The sequence below is a fragment of the Mustela nivalis genome (assembly GCF_964662115.1).
Source record: "Mustela nivalis genome assembly, chromosome: 7".
In the NCBI taxonomy this organism is placed as follows: domain Eukaryota; kingdom Metazoa; phylum Chordata; class Mammalia; order Carnivora; family Mustelidae; genus Mustela; species Mustela nivalis.
In genome coordinates this window covers 94,413,899-94,438,433 of record NC_139026.1, presented here as the reverse complement: position 1 = coordinate 94,438,433, position 24,535 = coordinate 94,413,899, and the positions used below count along the sequence as shown (strand labels likewise).

General features: G+C 36.2%; 1 pseudogene across 1 annotated transcript; it reads right to left on the bottom strand.

The window, feature by feature from the left end:
* Positions 1–8,835: 8,835 nt before the first annotated feature.
* LOC309869897 (olfactory receptor 6C2-like) lies at positions 8,836–9,769 on the bottom strand (annotated as a pseudogene). The gene has a single exon. The product of its transcript is annotated as an olfactory receptor 6C2-like (transcript).
* Positions 9,770–24,535: the final 14,766 nt, after the last annotated feature.

Sequence of the window (24,535 nt, the reverse complement as noted above, 5' to 3'; positions counted from 1 at the left end):
GTATTATGCCTCCATCAGAAAGGACGAATACCCAACTTTTGTCGCAACATGGATGGGACTGGAAGAGATTATGCTGAGTGAAATAAGTCAAGCAGAGAGAGTCAATTATCATATGATTTCACTTATTTGTGGAGCATAACTAATATCATGGAGGACAAGGGGTGTTGGAGAGGAGAAGGGAGTTGGGGTAAATTGGAAGGGGAGGTGAATCATGAGAGACTATGGACTCTGAAAAACAATCTGAGGGGTTTGAAGGGGTGGAGGGTGGGAGGTCGGGGTACCAGGTGGTGGGTATTATAGAGGGCACGGATTGCATGGAGAACTGGGTGTGGGACAAAAATAATGAATTTGTTATGCTGAAAATAAAAAATAAATTAAAAAAATAAAAAAACTCAAGAAACAAACAAACAAAAAAACTAATGATGTATTTTATGATGACTAACATAACACAATGAAAAGTAAATAAATATAAACAAAAGGAGAAATTGTCCTGTAAATTCAAAAACGTACAAACTCTTGCAAGCACAATTTAGGTAGTGGTTTTCAACACCCTAAAACATAGCTGTATTGTTTGTAAAACCTGTATTGAGAGTTGTTTACCTCCTCCTCCTTCTTCAGAATGTTTTGTAGATCTGTTGCATTATTTCATTATGAAATTTACCATTAACATGATCCCTAAAAGCAAAAAACAAAACAAAAAAAATAAGCAAAAACAAAGTAAATTTTTTTTTCTTTAGAATCATTTTTACCTGTGAAACTTTCTTTCTTTTTTTTTTTTTTTTAAAGATTTTTCTTTATTTGACAGACAGAGATCACAAGTAGGCAGAGAGGCAGGCAGAGAGGAGGAAACATGTTCCCTGCTAAGCAGAGAGCCCGATGCTGGACTTGATCCCAGGACCCTGTGCAGGCAGGGCTCAATCCCAGGACCCTGGGATCATGACCTGAGCTGAAGGAAGAGGCTTTAACCCACTGAACCACCCAGGCAAAAGAAATAACTTTCTTTCCTAATATGGTCAACTATTCAGCTGTCTTTTAAAATCTACATATATCTAAAATTTTCACCATTTTATGTTTATTTCTTTTTTGCAGATTTCATGTCAAAATTCATGCCTGCCCAGAAAAATTATGTATTGCTTCTTTAATAGTTTTCTCCTGCTTTGATTTTAAAAAATAAAATTTGGTCTAGTGCAGAGGGTTGTCTGAATATCATGGTGATTTCCAGAATCAATTTCCAGAATCTTTTTCCAGAGAAAGTATTTAAAGTAGTTCATGGTATCTTCTGTTTAAAGCTGCTTTGTTTTCATTGGCTGATAAATGGAAGTAATGTAGTAAGTAATGTAGTAATGTAGTAATGTAGTAATGTAGTCCTTATCACATCTATTGTCTTGTAATCACCATCTTATGTATTGCTGCAGATCTAGAGCTAATGTCCTTTTTCTTGGCTGTGCTGACACTAGTGGTCACATTGATGTTAGTGCTTCTCTCCCATGGCTAAATTATCAAGAACCTATTTTTTATATTAATAAGTGGAAAAATAGCTCTCTAGGAAGGTATAATCGGACAAAAATAAGTTGATAAGTAAAATGTGACAAAATGATGACCATAGAGTGAAGATTTCTCTTTCTAGAGATCATTTCATTAGCCTTTTTTTCTCAGTTTATGCATTGCTATTTAAAGCTTATATAATTAATAAAAAAATCAATGGACAGATTTAAGTGCATTTTGTAAATAGATACTGTTTATACATTTTGTATTTCTATACCAAAAAAGATGTAAAATGATTAACCAAAAAGAAAAAAAAATCAAGCTACTTATACATATCTGCTTTTGATTTCCACAAAATTATCTTAATTTACAATTAAAAATAATAGATCCAACTCTAAATGTTTACCTTAATTCCTGTGTTTTCCCATATTTTCTTCTAGGATATAAAACAAAAGAGCTAGTAATGGATTATGAATGTGCTCAAAGCTTAGACAATATTATTTCAGTAGGAAATTGAAAGAAAAATAGCTTTTAAGTTGCAACTTAATGCAGAAAGATGGAATATATGCTGTGCTTTTGTAAATTTTCTGTGTCTACCTCACTCTTGTATGTAAGTTTGAACTTAGATCAGTTCTGGACTTGGGTAGTACTGTATTTAATATTATTTTAGACAAGATAAATTCTCTTGCCTTTGCTGCTGTGAATATGCCCAAATTATATCATATCTATTATTAATACAAGTGAAAGTTATTTCTATATTCCTTACAACTGGAAATGGAAAAAATCCAGGAAAATCTGATACAAGTGTTCTTATATCCACCAGGCAGGGAATAATTCATTGTTAATTTTACATGCTAAAAATATGAGTGTTCTTATATCCTTTAATTACATACCCGAGGGATTCTATTGAGAAGGGAAAAGAAGCAAAACAATACAAAGAAAACATTCCCCTGGGATTGATCAGAAGACACTAATGATATGTGATAAAAATAACTTGTATAGCATATTATAATAGAATGTGAAGGGTCAATGTACCTAAGGAGAACTGAGGTTAAAGGAAATCTGTGACAAAGCTAATGAGCAATAAATGGGTCATGATCACATTTATTTTATTATTTAACAATTATTTTTAATATTTCATATTAGAAGTATATAATCCCCTTAGATTTATCACATTTAACAAAATCTTTCATTCATAAAGTTCTTGTAAAAATAGTTGCAAAGTTACTCATGTTTACCATTTTACAAAAAAATTTCCGGAGCATAGGGGCACCTGGGTAGCTAAGTTGGTTAAGCATCTGCCTTTGGCTAAGATCATGATCTCGGGGTCCTGTGATGGAGCCCCATGTCTGGAACCCTGCTCAGTGGGGAGTCTGTTTTTCCCTCTGCCTCTGCTCTTCCTCCTGCTCTCTCTTTCTCTCTCAAATAAATTAATAAACTCTTTAAAAAAATTTCCAGAGCATAGATAAAGAGTAAAAATCCCTTTCTGGTTTTATGGAACCAGCATAACATTGACATTAGTGTCTGTCAAGTTAAAGAAAATAAGTTAAACTTATAGGCTAATCTTTCTTTGGCATATGAAAAATTAAAACAAAAAGCATTAATAAATTAAATCCAGTGATATATAAAATTGGTGCCACATTAAGACAATTTGAATTAATTCCAGGTATGTGAGATTGATTGGTATTAGGAAACAAATTAATGATTCATTACAGAAATAGATGAAAATCATATGTTAATCTCAATAGATTAAAAGCAGTATTTGACAAAATTCAGTACTCATTTATTAAATTCTTGACAAACTTGGAGTAGAGGGAATTTCTTTAATTTGATGCAGAAAACCTAAAAAAAAATAAACTCTTTAGGAGATACCATATTTAGTGGTAAAATATTAAAAGCTATCCCTCTGAGACAAGAGAAAACTACTCTCATTATTTATATTTAACATTGTATCCATATTTTTGACCACCTTAAAGAGGCCAAATGAAGAAAGAAGAAAGGAAAGTTGATTGAAAAATGAAAAGTTTTATTGATCATAGATAACAGGTTATGTATATAGGAAATCCAAATGAATCTATGGAAAACATTAAAATTAAACACTGGCTTTAGCAAAGTCACTCAGATCATCTACATAACAGTATTCATTGTTTTTGCACCACACCCAGGGCTCCATGCAATATGTGCCCTCCCTAATACCTACCACCTGGTCCCCCCAACCTCCCACCTTCCTCCCCCACCCCTTCAAAAACTTCAGGTTGTTTTTCAGAGTCCATAGTCTCTCATGGTTCACCTCCCCTTTCAATTTCCCTCAACTCCCTTCTCCTCTCCATCTCCCCTTGTCCTCCATGTTATTTGTTATGCTCCACAAATAAGTGAATCCATATGATAATTGACTCTCTCTGCTTGACTTCTTTCATTCAGCATCATCTCTTCCAGACCTGTCCATGTTGCTACAAAAGTTGGGTATTCATCCTTTCTGATGGAGGCATAATACGCCATAGTGTATATGAACCACATCTTCCTTATCCATTCGTCCGCTGAAGGGCATCTTGGTTCTTTCCACAGTTCGGTGACCGTGGCCATTGCTGCTATAAACATTGGGGTACAGATGGCCCTTCTTTTACTACATCTGTATCTTTGGGGTAAATACCCAGTAGTGCAATGGCAGAGCCATAAGGAAGTTCTATTTTTAATTTCTTGAGGAATCTCCACACTTTTCTCCAAAGAGGCTGCACCAGCTTGCATTCCTACCTACAGTGTAAGAGGGTTCCCCTTTCTCCACATCCTCTCCAACACATGTTGTTTCCTGTCTTGCTAATTTTGGCCATTCTAACTGGTGTAAGATGGTATCTCAATGTGATTTTAATTTGAATCTTCCTGATGGCTAGTGATGATGACACTTTAATGTATATGATAGCCACATAATGTAAATTATATATTTATTCTTACAGCAAAGAATCAGGTAATAAAATAAAATAAATTAAAATACTGAGACTGTTATAGTGATATAAAAATATTTAATACCAAGGAAGAAAACTATTAAAATATGTGCAAAACTGCTGTCCTGGAAACAAAAACCACTCTATTATAAGAAACTAAAATGACTTAAATAAATGGAGGGCTAAAACTGAAATCAGGCATTTAAAACACTATGAAAACACCAGTAGTTGAAGAAACATGAAGGGCGACTCTTTTTCTTCTTGTTATTCACATTCTTCCTGGGAAGAGGGAATATTTATGCATAGATGGTATCCTCTCCACAGAAGATCATAGTCTGTCATTGCTACCTTACAACACACATGGTTCATTTGAGGAAAATGAAGCTGAAGAATGCTGTATTTTGTAAATGGCAGATGTTTCTCATAATTCTTTTTTCTTTCTTTCTTTTTCTTTTTAAAGAATTTAATTATTTGAGAGAGGGGGAGAACAAGTGAGAGAGGGCACAAGCAGGGGTAGTAGCAGAGGGGGAAGGAGAAGCAAACTCCCCACTGAGCAGGGAGCCTGATGTGGGGCTCCATCTCAGGACCCTGAGATCATGACCCCAGCCAAAGACAGCTGATTAATCAACTGAGTCACCCAGGTACCCCTCTCATAACTCTTTCTAAGAATATTTGGAAAATTAAAGTTTACTGTTTGTCTTTGAGTTGAAAATTTAAAAGGATTATGGGTTGTACATGGCAGTTTGCTTGATAGTATCTGACTTTCAGACTTAAAAATGGTTGAATTCTTAATTATATGTTATGATAAAGGATACAACATATTGAATACTTCTGTATCTTAACTTTTTATCATTTAGGTTTCTTTTTTTTCTAAATTTCAAACTATATCAAAGACCCCCAAACTGAATTTTTTAATCTAGCCCTTATGTATAAAATTAATAACCTACACCAAAGAGTTTTAACTATAATCTTGTAGAATCCAATTCTTGTAAAGGTAAAACTGAGAATAAATAGAAGCCTCCTTTGCTGAAAAAAAAAAGTGGAGGGCTATCCCGTGGTCATGCATTAGAAAGTTCAATATTGTAAGAATGTCATTTCTCTCTAAATTATCTATTGAGGCAATGCCATAAAATTGTAACATTCTTTTAAAGATAATATTTATTTACTTGAGAGAGAGTTAGAGAGAGAGAGCATGAGAGCAGAGTGGGTCAGAGGGAGAAGCAGACTCCCCGCTGAGCAGGGAGCCCAATCCAGGACTCAATCCTCAGATTCCAGGATCATGACCTGAGCTGAAGGCAGTGGCTTAAACAACTGAGCTACCAAGATGCCCTAGAACTGTAGAATTTTAATTTCAAAAAATTTTGAAAGCTGATTCTAAATTTAGATGGAAATGCAAAGGACAAAACATAGCTAGACAATCTTGAAGTACAACAAAGTTGGAAGGCTTACTGAAAATGTCAATACTTATTACAAAGCTACAGTAATTAAGATGCTGTGTTATCGGTACAAGAAAAACTAAAAAATGAAATTGGCCAGCAAAATGAAATAAAAATTCTAGTAACAGATCCAGACTTATTTGATCACCTGAATTACAGCAAATTCACAGCTGGAAGGAGAAAGGAAAGATTCAATAAATAATGCCATGTCAAGTGGATATTCCTATGGAAAGAATGAATGAAGTTTAGTCCCTACACTTTAATATACAGTGAATGTTTACTATAGTGGTTGTACTGGTTTTCTCTCTGACTGCAGGTTATGAACCACATGGGTGAATAACGGTTAATTTTGCCTATTTTAGCCAGGCTTATATGCATTGATCAATGAGGAATGAAAGGGATCTGATAGTTACCAATTTGTCTATCCTGATTTTTAGACACTCTGGATCCAGAGAAATGATTACTAGGTGGGATTGTAGATCCATTGGATCCACTGCAAAATAGTTAGATAGGATTCCTGGCCTTGAAACACAAAGCTTTATTTGTATTTGTGTCCTGTGGTGTCAGAGTCAGTTCCAACAGAAGCTGAAAGGTCAATTTTAACAGATGTTGAAAAAATTTGAAGACCCTTTTTCCCCAGGTCTAGAATTACTCTGATAAGTGACCAGACCTCTTCTTGGGGGAAGGACTGACTAAAAAACTTCTGTCTGCATTAAAAAAAAATGTTTTATTTGTTTATTTGACAGAGAGAGAGAGAGAGAGAGAGATCACAAGTAGGCAGAGAGGCAGGCAAAGAGAGACAGGGGGAAGCAGGCTCCCCACTGAGCAGAGAGCCCAATGCAGGGCTCGATCCCAGGACCCTGGGATCATGACCTGGGCTGAAGGCAGAGCCTTTAACCCACTGAGCCACCCAGGAATGCCTTCTCTCCATAATTTTTCTGGCATTACAGCATCCTTCCACAAGAAGACATGGCCTCTCCTTCAAAGATGGGTTTGACAGTTGGAAACTGGCTCATGTATGTCAATTGGGTAAGAGAATTTCCATTGGGTTGGCTTCCCTCAACCTTTTTGAAACTTCTTGATTATATAGCTCAAATAATACTCTGTTTTGCTGCCCATCTCAGTCCTATTCTGCTAGATATTGTTACAGATCTCTACAGGTCAGTGACTGTGTGTTTCCATTCCCAGGTAAATGAAAATTAGTCTACCTTGCCCTTAACTGTAGGTTGTTGCTGCCTGGTGTTTGATACTCTGAATCTTGTCATTGACAAATAGCAGCCAATCATTGATTTACAAAGAACAGTCATCATAAGGTTCCAGTGATGCTGGTGTTGCCTCTACTAAAATGTTGCTTCTTTGTTTTGTGAAGAGAATTTCCTTTGGTTTCTTACAGTTTAAGTGTACTCTAGTTTTAGTTGATAAATCCAATCCAGCATTCCTAACCTTTGAGACTTTTGCATGATTTATTTATTTATTTTTAATTTATTTTCAGCATAACAGTATTCATTATTTTTGCACCACACCCAGTGCTCCATGAAATCCGTGCCCTCTATAATATCCACCACCTGGTACCCCAACCTCCCACCCCCCTGCCCCTTCAGACCCTTCAGATTGTTTTTCAGAGTCCATAGTCTCTCATGATTCACCTCCCCTTCCAATTTCCATCATTTATAAACACTGTGTGAAGATGTTCTGGCATCTCTACCTCATTTATTGTAGGCTCCAATGTGTCCAAGCTTCAATGAGTCAAACTAACAGTACATTAGGACTGGCTCCAGGTGTTTTTGCCAGGATGTCAAACTATGAGCCACTGAAGAGGAAGAGTGGCCCTATATCAGCAATCTCTCCATTATTTAGCATTTTATTTAACCCTTACTCAAGTATAGTACCATCGTTGTCCATTCTTAGGACTGTTATCTTGATTCCTGCAATTACATTAGCTATTTTGATGAATATTTTCCTTCTGTAGGAGGGAAAGTACTTCTTTAGGAATGCCATGTTGAAACTTGATCCTAGACATTGTTTTGGAGCCATGAGGTGAGGGCAGATTTAAGGAAAAATAAGTGCTGTCTTCCAGTGCATTTGGTTCAGATGAGGACTGTGTATTTTCCAAGTAGGAGGAGGCCATTATTTTCTAGCAAGGAAGGATGGACCACTTCAAATCAGAGAGTGCAGGAGAATCTGGGGGTTCAAGAGTCTCAAGAACAGTTACTCTGATATCTTCATCCTACTGTGCAAACTGAGGACAAGGGTAAAACACGTGCTTCAGAATTTTTCCACTTGGGGGTTAAGAGAGATTTATACATAAATTCATCTCAGTCATTGAATGAGTACTCCTCTTGAGGAGTTTTGGTTTCATACGCTTCTAGCCTGCCCCAAAGATGGGCACAATAAACCTCTGTGGCCCTATGTCCCTTCTGGTAGTTGGAAGTCAGGAAGTAAGGCTGGTGCATGTCACAGCAGGAAGACTGAGATGGAGTGGGTGTGAGATGGGATATGGATGGGGTACTGCAGCATCTCTTATGGGCCTCACCTAAAGTACAAATCTTCTGAAAATGTATAGCTGTATGTTCAAGACAGATAATGTGAGCTATAATGAAACTCTTACAGAAATTCCATTGGCTTTTAATTTATATCATTTGCATATTAATTTGAGCAGGAATGCGATTGCCTTCTAAGAGTTTATCTTGGAGAAATTTCTAAACTCTTTCCCAGAAACTATTGTCTTATTTGTATATTGTAAGGCTGGATGTGATGTGGTATTTTTGTCCCTCATAGAAAACTGTTAATATAACATTAATTAAAGACATTTGCAAAAAGTGACCTTACTAAGTAAGGAGACAAGAAATATTTTTAGAAATTTAATTTGAATGGACTTGTGATTAGAAAGGAGCAAATGTTTTAGGAACTCAATGATACTTGTTTTGGGCAGCCAATCTCTTATTAAAACTTAAATCATCAACTTTAGTGTTCCTTTATTTCTTGGAAGATAAGGCAATTGTTTTGATTGAGTCACTGAAGGCTTGTTTTACTTGCTTGTTTCTCAAAGTATAAATGAAGGAGTTCAACATAGGAGCGATGGAAGTAGTTAGTATTATTACACCGTTATTAATGGCTACTGATTCCTTTGCTGAAAGTTTGACATAGATGAAGATACAGGTGCCATAAGTGATATAAACTTTAATCATATGGGAAAAACAGGTAGAAAAGGCTTTTTTCCTTTGCTGGGCAGAGGGAATCTTAAAATAGTCTTGATTATGTATATGTAAGTAAGAACCACACAAAGAAGTGTTGTGATGAAGGTCAACAGAGCACAAACTATAACCATTTGCTCAATGACTCATGTGTCTGAGCATGAAATCTTCAGGAAGGGGGATACATCACAGAGAAAGCTATCAATGACATTTGAGCCACAGAATTCCAGATTTTGGCTAGGCTAAATGGTGAGAGTATAATTAACAAGCCAGCTATCCAACAACAAAGGATGAGTCTTTTACAGACTCTGTTGCTCATGATGTTGGTGTAATGCAGGGGTTTACAGATGGCCACGTAGCATTCATAGGATGTGGTATTCAGAAGAAAAAATTCCATTACTCCAAAAAGGTCTGTAAAAAATGCTTGAATGGCACAAGTACAGTAGGTGATAGTCTTGTCACCTGTTGCTAGGTTATATAAGTATCTAGGAATACAAGCTGATGTGAATAAAACCTCTAAGAAGGAAACATTTTGTAGGAAAATGTACATTGGTGTTTCAAGGTGAGAATCCACTAGTGTAAATGAAATAATAGCCAGGTTCCCAGTTACACTTAATAATTAGGTAAAAAATTGAAAAATTAAAAGTAAACCTTGAAGTTGTGGGTCATCTATTAGTCTCAGAAGAATGAATGTTGTTTTTGTATGGTTTTTCATCTATGACTTCTGATTTTTGCCCAATCTGCAAGAAAAAGATAAGTTATTTTATTAGAATACAGGGATGTCAAAGTTTATTTAGTGACAAACAATGACAAAGTCAAGGAGGTAATTAGTTCACATGAAACATTTTTTAATAATATTGTTAATATACCAGTGGACTTTGTTTGTAAATATCCTTCTTAAGGTTTTTTTTCAAGTTTTAATTTAAATTCTAGTTAGTTAACATATATTGTAATATTAATTTCAGAAGTAGAATTTAGTGATTCATTATTTACATATCAAACCCAGTGCTCATCACAAGTGCCCTCTTTAAGACCCATCTGCCATTTAGCTCATTCCCCCTACTCACTACCTCCTGCAATCCTCAGTTTCTTCTCTATAGTTAATAGATACCTTTGATTTCCCTCCCTCTCTTTTTTTTCTTTCCCCTATGTTCATCTGTTTTTCTTAAATTCCACACGAGTGAAATTATGTGGTATCTTTCTTTCTCTGACTGACTTATTTTGCTTACCATAATAAATGAAATTTCTTTTTTTCTTTTTTTTAAAAAGATTTTATTTATTTGACAGAGAGAGATCACAAGTAGAGAGAGAGAGAGGAGGAAGCAGGCTCCCTGCTTAGCAGAGAGCCCGATGTGGGACTCGATCCCAGGACCCTGAGATCATGACCCGAGCTGAAGGCAGAGGCTTAACCCACTAGCCACCCAGGCAGCCCATATGAAATTTCTTATAGACCAACTTACTTGGACCACAATCCAGTAATTTATAGACATTTTCCATTGCATTTTCCCAAATTTATTTAAAAATTTTGTCTATATTCTGGATTGGTGTTAATGATAGTGCCTTGTGATGTCATCAGTGTTAAAATTTTCTTTTACTACCATATAGTCTTCTTTATGTTTTTAAGTAATTAAAAACATTTGAGTATAGTTGACTCAATAATCCCACTACTGGGTATTTACTCAAAGGAAATTAAAACCCTAATTCAAAAAGCTATATGCATGTCTACGTTTATTACAGTTTTATTTACAATAGCTAAGATATGGAAGCAATCTAAGTGTCCATTGATAGATGAATGGATAAAGAAAATGTAGTTTGTGTGTGCATGTAAATATATTTCTATGGGATATTACAACAACCATTCTTTGTTTTGAAGCTAAAATCTTAAAGGTCACTATCAGTATCATTTCTTTGCTTATAGGTTGGTTCTTGATAAAGCACATTTACATAACAAATAATTTGGACTGCTATAGCGACTCTCCAAAATCATTCATCAACTATAATTTAATGTTAAACCCCTAAAACAAAATAATGGTTTTGTTGCATTGTGTATAAAGTATATGTACACTTTGGGAAGTATGTGCATCAAGTCCTCTGATTTTGAATAGAACCTATATGAAATAATTCTTCTCTCTGTATATCCAGTAGTGATTTCTGAAATCCAGGTAAATGTAACCACATATACCTCATATTGAGCACATGAAAAGTTGGTTTCGTGGACTCTGCATCTCTATCCTTTTCATCCAGTATGATTCCTCAAATAAAGCTAATTGGTTACAGTAATTGAACTCACATGGTATGCCATGTGTTATGTAATAACTTCATAGGAAACACCTGTCTGGACCAACTGGACCTTCAGTCCTTTCCCTTCTTCTACTTTATCTTTCTTTAACATTTCTTGAGGAACATTCACTTTGAGGACACTGATTTCTCTTTGATTCTCAGCCTACACATTATATCTTTTGGGAAGTCTTTAGAAACCTGGTAGCTATGTTGGCTCTCCCAGTCCCCATTTACGTGCCATTGCTAAACAATGTTTATTTCTATTATAGTACTTACCCTGAGAAGGCAAGTCTGTTGTGATTAGAAACTGTGCTTTTTGTTTGTTTTTTCTTTTTTCTTTAACTGGGATAACCAAGGAAACCAACACAGCCAAGGCATGTAACCAATTCCTAACAAATGGTTATTGGTTGAATACCAACATCAATATTTTTTTCCAGATACATACAAAATTTTCTTCTTTTCTAATTGGACTTCTTCTTGATATTGTTTTATCACTGAATTTACTTTTTTAATTATTTTTTTAATAAACATATAATGTATTTTTATCCCGGGGTATAGGTCTGTGAATCACCAGGTTTACACACTTCACAGCACTCACCAAAGCACATACCCTCCCCAATGTCCATAATCTACCCCCCTCTCCCGACGCCCCTGCCCCCAGCAAACCTCAGTTTGTTTTGAGAGATTTAGAGTCACTTATGGTTTGTATTCCTCCCAATCCTATCTTGTTTCATTTATTCTTCTACTCCCTTAACCCCCCATGTTGCATCTCCACTTCCTTATATCAGGGAGATCATAGGATAGTTGTCTTTCTCCGCTTGACTTATTTAACTGAGCATGATACCCTCTAGTCCCATCTATGTTGTCACAAATGGCAAGATTTAATTTCTTTTGATGGCTGCATAGTATTCCATTGAGTATATATACCACCTCTTCTTTATCCATTCATCTGTTGATGGACATCTAGTTTCTTTCCATAGTTTGGCTATTGTGGACATTGCTGCTATAAACATTCGGGTGCACATGACCCTTTAGATCACAATGTTTGTAACTTTAGGGTAAATACCCAGTAGTGCAATTGCTGGGTCATAGGGTAGCTCCATTTTCAACTTTTTGAGGAACATCCATGCTGTTTTCCAGAGTGGTTGCACCAGCTTGCATTCCAAACAACAGTGTAGGAGGGTTCCCCTTTCTCCACATCCTCGCCAGCATCTGTCATTGCCTGACTTGTTGATTTTAGCCATTCTGACTGGTGTGAGGTGTATCTCATTGTGGTTTTGATTTGTATTTCCCTGATGCCGAGTGATATGGAGCACTTTTTCATGTGTCTGTTGGCCATCTGGATGTCTTCTTTACAGAAATGTCTGTTCATGTCCTCTGCCCATTCCTTGATTGGATTATTGTTCTTTGGGTGTTGAGTTTGCTAAGTTCTTTATAGATTCCGGACACTAGTCCTTTATCTGATATGTCGTTTGCAAATATCTTCTCCCATTCTGTCAGTTGTCTTTTGGTTTTGTTAACTGTTTCCTTTGCTGTGCAAAAGCTTTTGATCTTGATGAAATCCCAATAGTTCATTTTTGCCCTTGCTTCCCTTGCCTTTGGCAATGTTCCTAGGAAGAAGTTTTTGCGGCTGAGGTCGAAGAGGTTGCTGCCTGTGTTCTCCTCAAGGATTTTGATGGATTCCTTTCTCACATTGAGGTCCTTCATCCATTTTGAGTCTATTTTCATGTGTGGTGTAAGGAAATGGTCCAATTCATTTTTCTGCATGTGGCTGTCCAATTTTCCCAGCACCATTTATTGAAGAGGCTGTCTTTTTTCCATTGGACATTCTTTCCTGCTTTGTCGAAGATTAGTTGACCATAGAGTTGAGGGTCTATTTCTGGGCTCTATTCTGTTCCATTGATCCATGTTTCTATTTTTGTGCCAATACCATGCTGTATTGATGATGACAGCTTTGTAATAGAGTTTTTTTTTATTAATTTTTTATTTTTTATAAACATATATTTTTATCCCCAGGGGTACAGGTAGTGAATCACCAGGTTTACACAGTTCACAGCACTCACCAAAGCACATACTCTCCCCAATGTCCATAATACCACCCCCTTCTCCCAAACCCCCTCCCCCCAGCAACCCTCAGTTTGTTTTGTGAGATTAAGAGTCACTTATGGTTTGTCTCCCTCCCTATCCCATCTTGTTTCATTTATTCTTCTTCTACCCCCTTAAGCCCCCATGTTGCATCACCACTTCCTCCTATCAGGGAGATCATATGATAGTTGTCTTTCTCTGCTTGACTTATTTCGCTAAGCATGATACGCTCTAGTTCCATCCATGTTGTCGCAAATGGCAAGATTTAATTTCTTTTGATGGCTGCATAGTATTCCATTGTGTATATATACCACATCTTCTTGATCCATTCATCTGTTGATGGACATCTAGTTTCTTTCCATAGTTTGGCTATTGTGGACATTGCTGCTATAAACATTCGGGTGCATGTGCCCCTTGGGATCACTACGTTTGTATCTTTAGGGTAAATACCCAATAGTGCAATTGCTGGGTCATAGGGCAGTTCTATGTTCAACATTTTGAGGAACCTCCATGCTGTTTTCCAGAGTGGCTGCACCAGCTTGCATTCCCACCAACAGTGTAGGAGTGTTCCCCTTTCTCCGCATCCTCGCCAGCATCTGTCATTGCCTGACTTGTTGATTTTAGCCATTCTGACTAGTGTGAGGTGGTATCTCATTGTGATTTTGATTTGTATTTCCCTGATGCCGAGTGATATGGAGCACTTTTTCATGTGTCTGTTGGCCATCTGGATGTCTTCTTTGCAGAAATGTCTGTTCATGTCCTCTGCCCATTTCTTGATTGGATTATTTGTTCTTTGGGTGTTGAGTTTGCTAAGTTCTTTATAGATTCTGGACACTAGTCCTTTATCTGATATGTCGTTTGCAAATATCTTCTCCCATTCTGTCAGTTGTCTTTTGATTTTGTTAACTGTTTCCTTTGCTGTGCAAAAGCTTTTGATCTTGATGAAATCCCAATAGTTCATTTTTGCCCTTGCTTCCCTTGCCTTTTGCGTCGTTCCTAGGAAGATGTTGCTGCGGCTGAGGTCGAAGAGGTTGCTGCCTGTGTTCTCCTCAAGGATTTTGATGGATTCCTTTCTCACATTGAGGTCCTTCATCCATTTTGAGTCTATTTTTGTGTGTGGTGTAAGGAAATGGTCCAATTTCATTTTTCTGCATGTGGCTGTCCAATTTTCCCAGCACCATTTATTGAAGAGGCTGTCTTTTTTCCATTGGACACTCTTTCCTGCTTTGTCGAAGATTAGTTGACCATAAAGTTAAGGGTCTATTTCTGGGCTCTCTATTCTGTTCCATTGATCTATGTGTCTGTTTTTGTGCCAGTACCATGCTGTCTTGATGATGACAGCTTTGTAATAGAGCTTGAAATCCGGAATTGTGATGCCACCAACGTTGGCTTTCTTTTTCAATATCCCTTTGGCTATTCGAGGTCTTTTCTGGTTCCATATAAATTTTAGGATTATTTGTTACATTTCTTTGAAAAAAATGGATGGGATTTTGATAGGATTGCATTAAAAATGTAGATTGCTTTAGGTAGCATAGACATTTACACAATATTTATTCTTCCAATCCAGGAGCATGGAACATTTTTCCATTTCTTTGTGTCTTCCTCAATTTCTTTCATGAGTACTTTATAATTTTTTGAGTATAGAATCTGTGCCTCTTGGTTAGGTTTATTCCTCGGTATCTTATGGTTTTGGGTGCAACTGTAAATGGGATTGACTCCTTAATTTCTCTTTCTTCTCTCTTGTTGTTGGTGTAGAGAAATGCAACTGATTTCTGTGCATTGATTTTATATCCTGACACTTTACTGAATTCCTATACAAGTTCTAGCAGTTTCGGAGTGGAGTCTTTTGGGTTTTCCACATACAGTATCATATCATCTGTAAAAAGTGATAGTTTGACTTCTCCTTTGCCAATTTGGATGCCTTTAATTTCTTTTTGTTGTCTGATTGCTGAGGCTAGGACTTCTAGTACTATGTTGAATAGCAGTGGTGATAATGGACAATTCTACCGTGATCCTGACCTTAGCGGAAAAACTTTTAGTTTTTCTCCATTAGGAATGATATTTGCGGTGGGTTTTTCATAGATGGCTTTGATAATATTGAGGTATGTGCCCTCTTTCCCTACACTTAGAAGAGTTTTGATCAGTAGGGATGCTGTATTTTGTCAAATGCCTTTTCAGCATCTATTGAGAGTATCATATGGTTCTTGTTCTTTCTTCTATTGATGTATTGTATCACATTGATTGATTTGCAGATGTTGAACCAACCTTGCAGCCCTGGAATAAATCCCACTTGGTCGTGGTGAATAATCCTTTTAATGTACTGTTGAATCCTATTGGCTAGTACTTTGTTGAGTATTTTCGCATCTGTGTTCATCAAGGTATTGGTCTATAGCTCTCTTTTTTGATGGGATCCTTGTCTGGTTCTGGGATTAATGTGATTCTGGCATCATAAAACTAGTTTGGAAGTTTCCCTTCCATTTATTTTTTTGGAACAGTTTCAGGAAAATAGGAATTAGTTCTTCTTTAAATGTTTGGTAGAATTCCCCCGGGAAGCCATCTGGCCCTGGGCTTTTGTTTGTTTGGAGATTTTTATTTTATTTTATTTTATTTTATTTTATTTTATTTTATTTTATTTATTTTATTTTATTTATTTAACAGAGAGAGATCACAAGCAGGCAGAGAGGCAGGCAGAGGGGCAGGCAGAGAGAGAGAGGAGGAAGCAGGCTCCCCGCTGAGCAGAGAGCCCAATGCGGGACTCGATCCCAGGACCCTGAGATCATGACCTGAGCCGAAGGCAGCAGCTTAACCCACTGAGCCACCCAGGCACCCTGTTTGGAGATTTTTAATGACTGTTTCAATCTCCTTACTGGTTATGGTTCTGTTCTGGCTTTGTATTTCTTCCTGGTTCAGTTGTGGTAGTTTATATGTCTAGGAATGCATCCATATCTTCCAGATTGTCAAATTTGTTGGCGTAGAGTTGCTCATAGTATGCTATAATTGTTTGTATTTCTTTGGTGTTAGTTGTGATCTCTCCTCTTTCATTCATGATTTTATTTATTTGGGTTCTTTCTCTTTTCTTTTTGGTAAGTCTGGTCAGGGGGTTATCAATCTTATTAATTCTTTCAAAGAACCAGCTCCTAGTTTCATTGATTTGTTCTATTGTTTTTTTGGTTTCTATTTCATTGATTTCTGCTCTGATCTTTATGATTTCTCTTCTCCTGCTGGGTTTAGGGTTCCTTTCTTGTTCTTTCTCCAGCTCCTTTAGGTGTAGGGTTAGGTTGTGTACCTGAGACCTTTCTTGTTTCTTGAGAAAGGCTTGTACCGCTATATATTTTCCTCTCAGGACTGCCTTTGTTGTGTTTCACAGATTTTGAACCATTGTGTTTTCATTCTCATTTGTTTCCAAGATTTTTTTCAATTCTTCTTTAATTTCCCGGTTGACCCATTCATTCTTTAGAAGGATGCTGTTTAGTCTCCCTGTATTTGGGTTCTTTCCAAACTTCCTCTTGTGGTTGAGTTCTAGCTTCAGAGCATTGTGGTCCGAAAATATTCAGGGAATGATCCTAATATTTTGATACTGGTTTAGACCTGATTTATGACCCAGGATGTGATCTATTCTGGCGAATGTTTCATGTGCACTAGGAAAGAATGTGTATTCTGTTGCTTTGGGATGAAATGTTCTGGATATATCTGTGATGTCCATCTGGTCCAGTGTGTCATTTAATGCTATTATTTCCTTGCTGATCTTTTGCTTGGATGATCTGTCTATTTCAGTGAGGGGAGTGTTAAAGTCCCCTACTATTATTGTATTATTTTTGATGTGTTTCTTTGATTTTGTTATTAATTGGTTTATATAGTTGGCTGCTCCCTCGTTGGGGGCATAGATATTTAAAATTGTTGGACAGACCCTTTGAGTATGATATAGTGTCCTTCCTCATCTCTTATTATAGTCTTTGGCTTAAAATCTAATTGATCTGATATAAGGATTGCCACTCCTGCTTTCTTCTGATGTCCATTAGCATGGTAAATTCTTTTCCACCCCCTCACTTTAAATCTGGAGGTGTCTTCGGGCTTAAAATGAGTTTCTTGGAGGCAACATATAGATGGGTTTTGTTTTTATATCCATTCTGATACCCTGTGTCTTTTGACAGGGGCATTTAGCCCATTAACATTCAGGGTAACTATTGAGAGATATGAATTTAGTGCCATTGTATTGCCTGTAAGGTGACTGTTACTGTATATGGTCTCTCTTCCTTTCTGATCTACCACTTGTAGGCTCTCTCTTTGCTTAGAGGACCCCTTTCAATATTTCCTGTAGAGCTGGTTTGGTGTTTGCAAATTCTTTCAGTTTTTGTTTGCCCTCAAAGCTTTTTATCTCTCCTACTATTTTCAATGATAGCCTAGTTGGATATAGTATTCTTGGCAGCATGTTTTTCTCGTTTAGTGCTCTGAATATATCATGCCAGCTCTTTCTGGCCTGCCAGGTCTCTGTGGATAAGTCTGCTGCCAATCTAATATTTTTACCATTGTATGTTACAGACTTATTTGCTCAGGCTCCTCTCAGGATTTTCTCTTTGTTGCTAAGTCTTGTACATTTTACTATTATGTGACATGGTGTGAACCTATTGTTATTGATTTTGAGGGGCATTCTCTGCACCTCCTTAATTTTGATGCTTGTTCCCCTTGCCATTTTGGGGAAATTCTGTCCAATAATTCTCTCCAGTATACCTTCTGCTCCCCTCTCTCTTTCTTCTTCTTCTGGAATCCCAATTATTCTAATGCTGTTTCGTCTTATGGTGTCACTTACATCTCAAATTCTACCCTCATGGTCCAGTAGCTGTTTGTCCCTCTTTTGCCCAGCTTCTTTATTCTCTGTCATTTGGTCTTCTATATCACTAATTCTTCTGCCTCATATATCCTAGCAGTAAGAGCCTCTATTTTTGATTGCACCTCATTAATAGCTTTTTTGATTTCAACTTGGTTAGATTTAGTTCTTTTATTTCTCCAGAAAGGGCTTTTATTTCTCCAGACATGGTTTCTCTAATATCTTCCATGCCTTTTTTAAGCCCAGCTAGCACCTTGAGAATCGTCATTCTGAACTCTAGATGACATATTAGCAATGTCCGTATTGATTAGGTCCCTAGCGTTTGGTATTGCCTCTTGTTCTTCTTTTTTTTTTTGTGGTGAGTTTTTCTGCCTTGTCATTTTGTCCAGATAAGAATATATGAGGAGCAAATAAAATACTAAAAGGGTGGCAAATACCCCAGGAAAATGTGCCTTAGCCAAATCAGAAGAGACCCCTAATCATGGGGGTTAGAAAGGGGATAAAAAGAAGTTCAGAAAAAAAATTAAGAAAAAAGAAAACAAACTTAAAAAATATAAGAAAGGAAAAAATACATATATTAGACTGGTGATTAGAGCAGGATCACCCACTTAATTGTGGGAGTGTTTTGGTCTCTTAGAAGAAGCTACCTCCCAAAATTTTAAAGAATGAAAAACATATGTAAGGGTAAACACAATGAAGGGATGGAATATGCCTATAAAGATGAAAATTTTTTTTTTAAAATTTCTAAAAAAGGAGTTGATGAAGTAAACTGGTTGGGAGAATAAAGAAAAAGAAAGTGGAGAGATTTTGCTCAGACTGGAGGCTAGAACAAGCCAGGAGCTATATTTAGGGCATATTTTGATCTATTAGAAGAAGTTTTACCCCAAATTTTTTAGAAGCAAAACCCATATGGGTATACAAAAAATAAAGTTAGATACAATGATGGATAAAATATGTCTATAATAATGAAGGTTCAAAAATGATTATTATTATTATTATTTAATGAAATGTATTGTTAAAATAAACTAGTTAAAAAACGTTAAAAGAGGAAAGGGTAAAAAAATTTAGAAGAAGAAAAAATAAAATTAAAAAAAAATTAAATTAACTGCAAGACTAAGGGTCATGGGGAGAAAACCATGAGTTCCATGCTTTGCTATTTCCTTCTCTGGGATTCTGCTGTTCTTGGTATGTGAACTTGGTCCTGGCTGGATTTCTTGTTGATCTTCTGGGGGAGGGACCTGTTGTAGTGATTCTCAAGGGTCTTTGCCTCAGGCAAAATTGCACTGCCCTTCCCAGGGGCCGGGCTATGTAGTCTGCTTGAGTTCACTTTCTGGAGCTTTTGTTCCCTGAAAGCTTTTTGTAGAGTTCCAGAGGATGGGAATGAAAATAGCTGCCTCCCAATCTCTGGCCTGGAGGAGCCGAGAGCTCGGGGCCCCACTCCTCAGTCTGCCTTTAGAGACAAGCACTCAATTACTCCCGTGACCCTGGCCTCTGGCTGCACTCCGAGATCACCCACCCTGTGACCTGTTCAAGGTAACCCTGAGCTGAGAGCTCACTCCTTGGCTCTGTCTCTGTAGCTGGCTTCTCCACTCTAATATCTGTGATCTCTGGGACACTCAGACACCCTCCATCTTTCTATGACCCTGCGGGACCTGGGGCCACGCTGACCCTGCTGGGCTTCACCCCAGTTTGGCCTCTGGAGTGATGTCCCTTAATGGAGCAGATATTTAAAAGTCCTGATTTTGTGCTCCATTGCTCTGCTGCTTGCTGGGAGTCGGCCCCTCCCCACGCGGTCTATCTTCCCATCGCTTTGGATTCACTTCTCTGCCAGTCCTACCTTTCAGAAAATGGTCGATTTTCTGTTTCTAGAATTCTTGCTGTTCTTTTCTTTGGTCTACTGTTGGATTTGCAGATGTTCACAATGGATTGATAAGCTATCTAGCTGATCTTCTGCTACCTGATGTAATATCAGCCTGCTACTTCTCCGCCATCTTGACTCCTCCCCCTCACTGAATTTACTTTTTAAAGAATTTCTATGTCCATGGCTCTCATATTTTGTATTTTATTTCTTTGTGGGATTTATTTATTTATTTATTTGCATTGAAGTGCAGTGTTAGTTACTGAATTAAGTCAAACCACAAAGCTTCCACATTCTCTGTTAATATTTATTACTAAAGAACAAATTGGTTTTTCCTTATTGCCTTCTCTTACAAATGAGTTTTTGAAATTCCATTTTGCTTCCTTGAGATATCTGTCATTGGGATAATCAAATAGTAGGTTGATTTTGTAATACTAAGTTTGAGTCAATAGCTTTTTCCCTGTTATCACACATTAATTATAATAACAACCAATTAAATATTTTCAGTGTCTTTAGGGCTTGCTGTTTTTCCTGTATCAATAATGAAAATGGATTTTCCCAGGAGACTCCAAAAGTTACAAGAATGGATTCAATGCATTGATTATAATATTCTGTTCTTACCAGGGTGGGTACAGGGTCAACTCCATCTATGTGTCCCATTATCACAATTATGCCACTATATCAGAGAAATGTCATCAGCCAGGTTCTAGATTTTCTTGAGAACTGGAACTCTGAAAGATAGTAGGTTCACTCAGGGAATGACCTCTGTGGATCACATTAAGATACAGTGAAGACCCTCTTTGGGAACCCACCTACCCACTTTGAATCCCATTTCTTCAAATCACAGACACCAAATGCTTCATTATGGCATTGCGCTATGCCATGCAGCCCTTAAGAAATGGAGACTCTGAATATGATTTTTTTCCTGCAATTATAAATATCATGGTTCCATGGAAAACCCATCTATCCTATAAGTGAGAATGAAGTTTTGATAAAATTGTCTCCAAAGTGTGATTGATACATTTTATTTTATCTTTCAAATATTTTACATTTTACAATGCTTATTTATTTATTATTATTTATTATTTATTTGCTTCACAAATAAAATGTATCACCTGAGATTCTCTTTAGTTTGAGGTATAGCACATGATGCTATTGCATGACAATCAGTAATATGACATTTTGATGACCTTTCTTAGTTACTGCTATTAATGACATTCATGTATCCAGTAGTAGTAGTTTCATGCTTTAAAAGTTACTCTTTGCTTCTGTTCACTATGAAACCACCAAAAAATTTTAAAGATAGAAAATTGAAAATGAATGTGCATTTGACTTGTGTATGAAGTTATGGTCACTCGTGCTAAGCACGTGGTAGCCCTGGGAATTTATGGTGTTTTTCTATCTACAATGTAACTTATGGTCACTCGTGCTAAGCACATGGTAGCCCTGTGAATTTATGGTGTTTTCTGTCTACAATGTAGTGAAAAAGCACACCCCTAATGTTTTTTCTGTATGGGCACTATTTTCTGGACAATATTTTCTTGATTATTTTCCAATATTCGTCATTTTTGGAAAAAAAAAAAAACTTTTCCAAGTGAGTTCCTTTGGGAGGAACATCTAATGCTTGAGATTCCTTGGGCTGAGAGGTTTTTACACTACCAATATGACACTTGTGATTTATAATTAAGTTGAAAGATCAGAAGGTCTTTTATAACATACATTCAAAAGGTACTAATGCATTTTCTGTGTACTGAAGTGGTAAAAACAAAAAATGCCTAACAATAATTAATAATGACAATGTCCTCAGAGAAAAGAGTGTCAATAACATCTGCTACAGATTGCCAGAACATAATTTAAAATATCAGTCTAACTTATGTTTATTTTCATACATTCTAAGATGGTTGAAAATTATAAGATCTCTCATTTATTCTTTATCCATTTTTATTATATGAATAATTTATAAACTAGAAAAAATTTGTCTAATATGTAAAAAGGGGAAAAGAACGTGAACTATTGTAACAGAGAGAGCAAATATTTTGGAACATATGCTTTTAGATTTTCCTTCTACAAGTAGACCTATATATTGTAAATAACAGAAATATGAATGTTAAACATAAGACTTATACAATTAAATACATAATCTATCATATGTTATTTACCTTAAAATATTACAATCTTTTTAATACCTTAATCATAACACCAAAACCAAAGAACAAAATGATCCTTGGGCTCTTGTTCCTATCTTAGGCAAATATGTAATTTTACCCTCATTATTGCAGTTTATACCCCTTCAGTTCATCTTTCAGTAACATATTAACATGCTTAAGGACTTTGTGTTCTGAGTTTGTGTCAATGATCTTTCATAATTCATTCTCAGTGATTAGTAATTAACTACATTATAATCTCAGGTATTTTAATTCCTGAATCAGTGCTTATAGGGTTTGAAATTAGTTTATATCAATGAATGGAAAAGAGTTTTCCTTGGAGGCTCTGATTAGATTACAATGTGAATAGTTTTCCTTTCTTCAAAATCTTTCCTTCTTTTAGAATTGGGAGCAGGGTTGGATACCAGAAGTGTCTAGCTCCTATAAAGCCTCAAAGTATAGAGTCACCATGATGATGAACTTTCTGAGGAGCCATGAGATTGCACGCATACATGGTATAAAACTAAATAGATCAAATTAAGACACACTGAAGGATTATCTCAATAGCCCACCTAACCTCCTGTCAATCCCTTTTCCTGAGCTTATGAGCACTTAGTGTGTACAAACACAGTCTATTGTTCTAAATTATCCATCTTTTCTTCTAGTTGTTGATGCACTCTGTTTATCCAGAAAGTACTAGGATAATCCTCATTCCCTCAACTATTTTGCAGTGTAGTGTCTGGTTTAAACCACTTAAGTATTAGAAATGCAGGTGGAAATGTGTAAATCAAACTTCAAGCTCTTCTGTTTATGGAATTAGAAAATAGAAAATTAGCAATAACTAATGCTTTATATAAGAAGTAATAATAAAATATCACTTTATCCCTTCTATTTATTTGTATATTTATTTGTATATTTGTATATTGTATATAATTTACATGATATTTATAATTATTCTTACATTTTTGAAAGAAAACACCACTATTTTACTTATCATGAGCAGTTTATGTTGGTAATTTTTTTCTGTAGTTTACATGAGCAAAGATCAAAGATAATGAAAGGCAAACATACTCACTAGAAAATAATACTTAATTTTGTAGGCAGAAAGATTAATATAAAATAATCTCATGTTAATTCAAACCAAAGAGATAAAGTGTGAATAGTTTAATAATGTGATTTATCTGCATTATCACATGTATCAATATATGGTAGTACCTATGGCTTGGGTAATAAAGATTTCTCATAAATTCCTTTGTTTAATACTCTATAATTTATAAAATGTGTGTCCAAACATTCATGAAGATTATTATAGCAGAGCTCATTAGATTGAAACTTGGGAAATATATATTAGTTTCCAATTATCTAAAAGGAATTAAGGCATCTCCACAGGAAATCTAAGGGGAGGATGTCCCTAGGGAGAAATAAGAAAGATGAAAAACATTCCAAAGAACCTACAAAACACCAGTTGACTTTGTCTTTGTTCCTTCATTAAATGTAAGCTTATTGTTTCAAGCATGATGATAAACAATTGTTAGAGTTGTCACATTAAAAACTGCCCATTTCATGACAATCATGTAGACAATCAGCAAGTCGTGCTGTCAATAAGCAGAATATTTTGGATCATACATAATAATACGTGCCAAGATACCAATAATATGTGCCAAGATAGTTCCTTTTGAGGTTTGGTGGGGGGTTTTTGCAACATGTAAAGCTATCACTGGGAAAATAGCATATGGGTACCTAACTCAAATTCTTCTCCTACTTTTTTTTTTTTTTTACAAGCAGCTGTGTTCAATATTAAGAAAAGAAATAGAACTTCTGCTTAATATTGTGCTTAGAGAATGAATATTTTCTTCAGTGATTTGAGAATGTACACCTAAGTTCCTTTTTGAAATAGTACTAATCATTATAACAGCTATCATTTATTGAATATGTACTATGCATGAACTACTATGATGACTGACATCATACATTATTCAATTGATCATCATAATAGGCAAAGTACACATGATTATTAAATTTTTTGGCTGTTGAAAAAAACAAGAATTAGGGAAATCAGTTTACATGCTCACACTTATGACGAAGTTTAGAAATTATATAGAGGGGCGCCTGGGTGGCTCAGTGGGTTAAGCTCGGGTCATGATCTCAGGGTCCTGGGATAGAGTCCCACATGGGGCTCTCTGCTCAGCAGGGAGTCTGCTTTCCCCTCTCTCTCTCTGCCTGCCTCTCTGCCTACTTGTGATCTCTCTCTGTCAAATAAATAAATAAAATCTTTTTTTAAAAAATAAA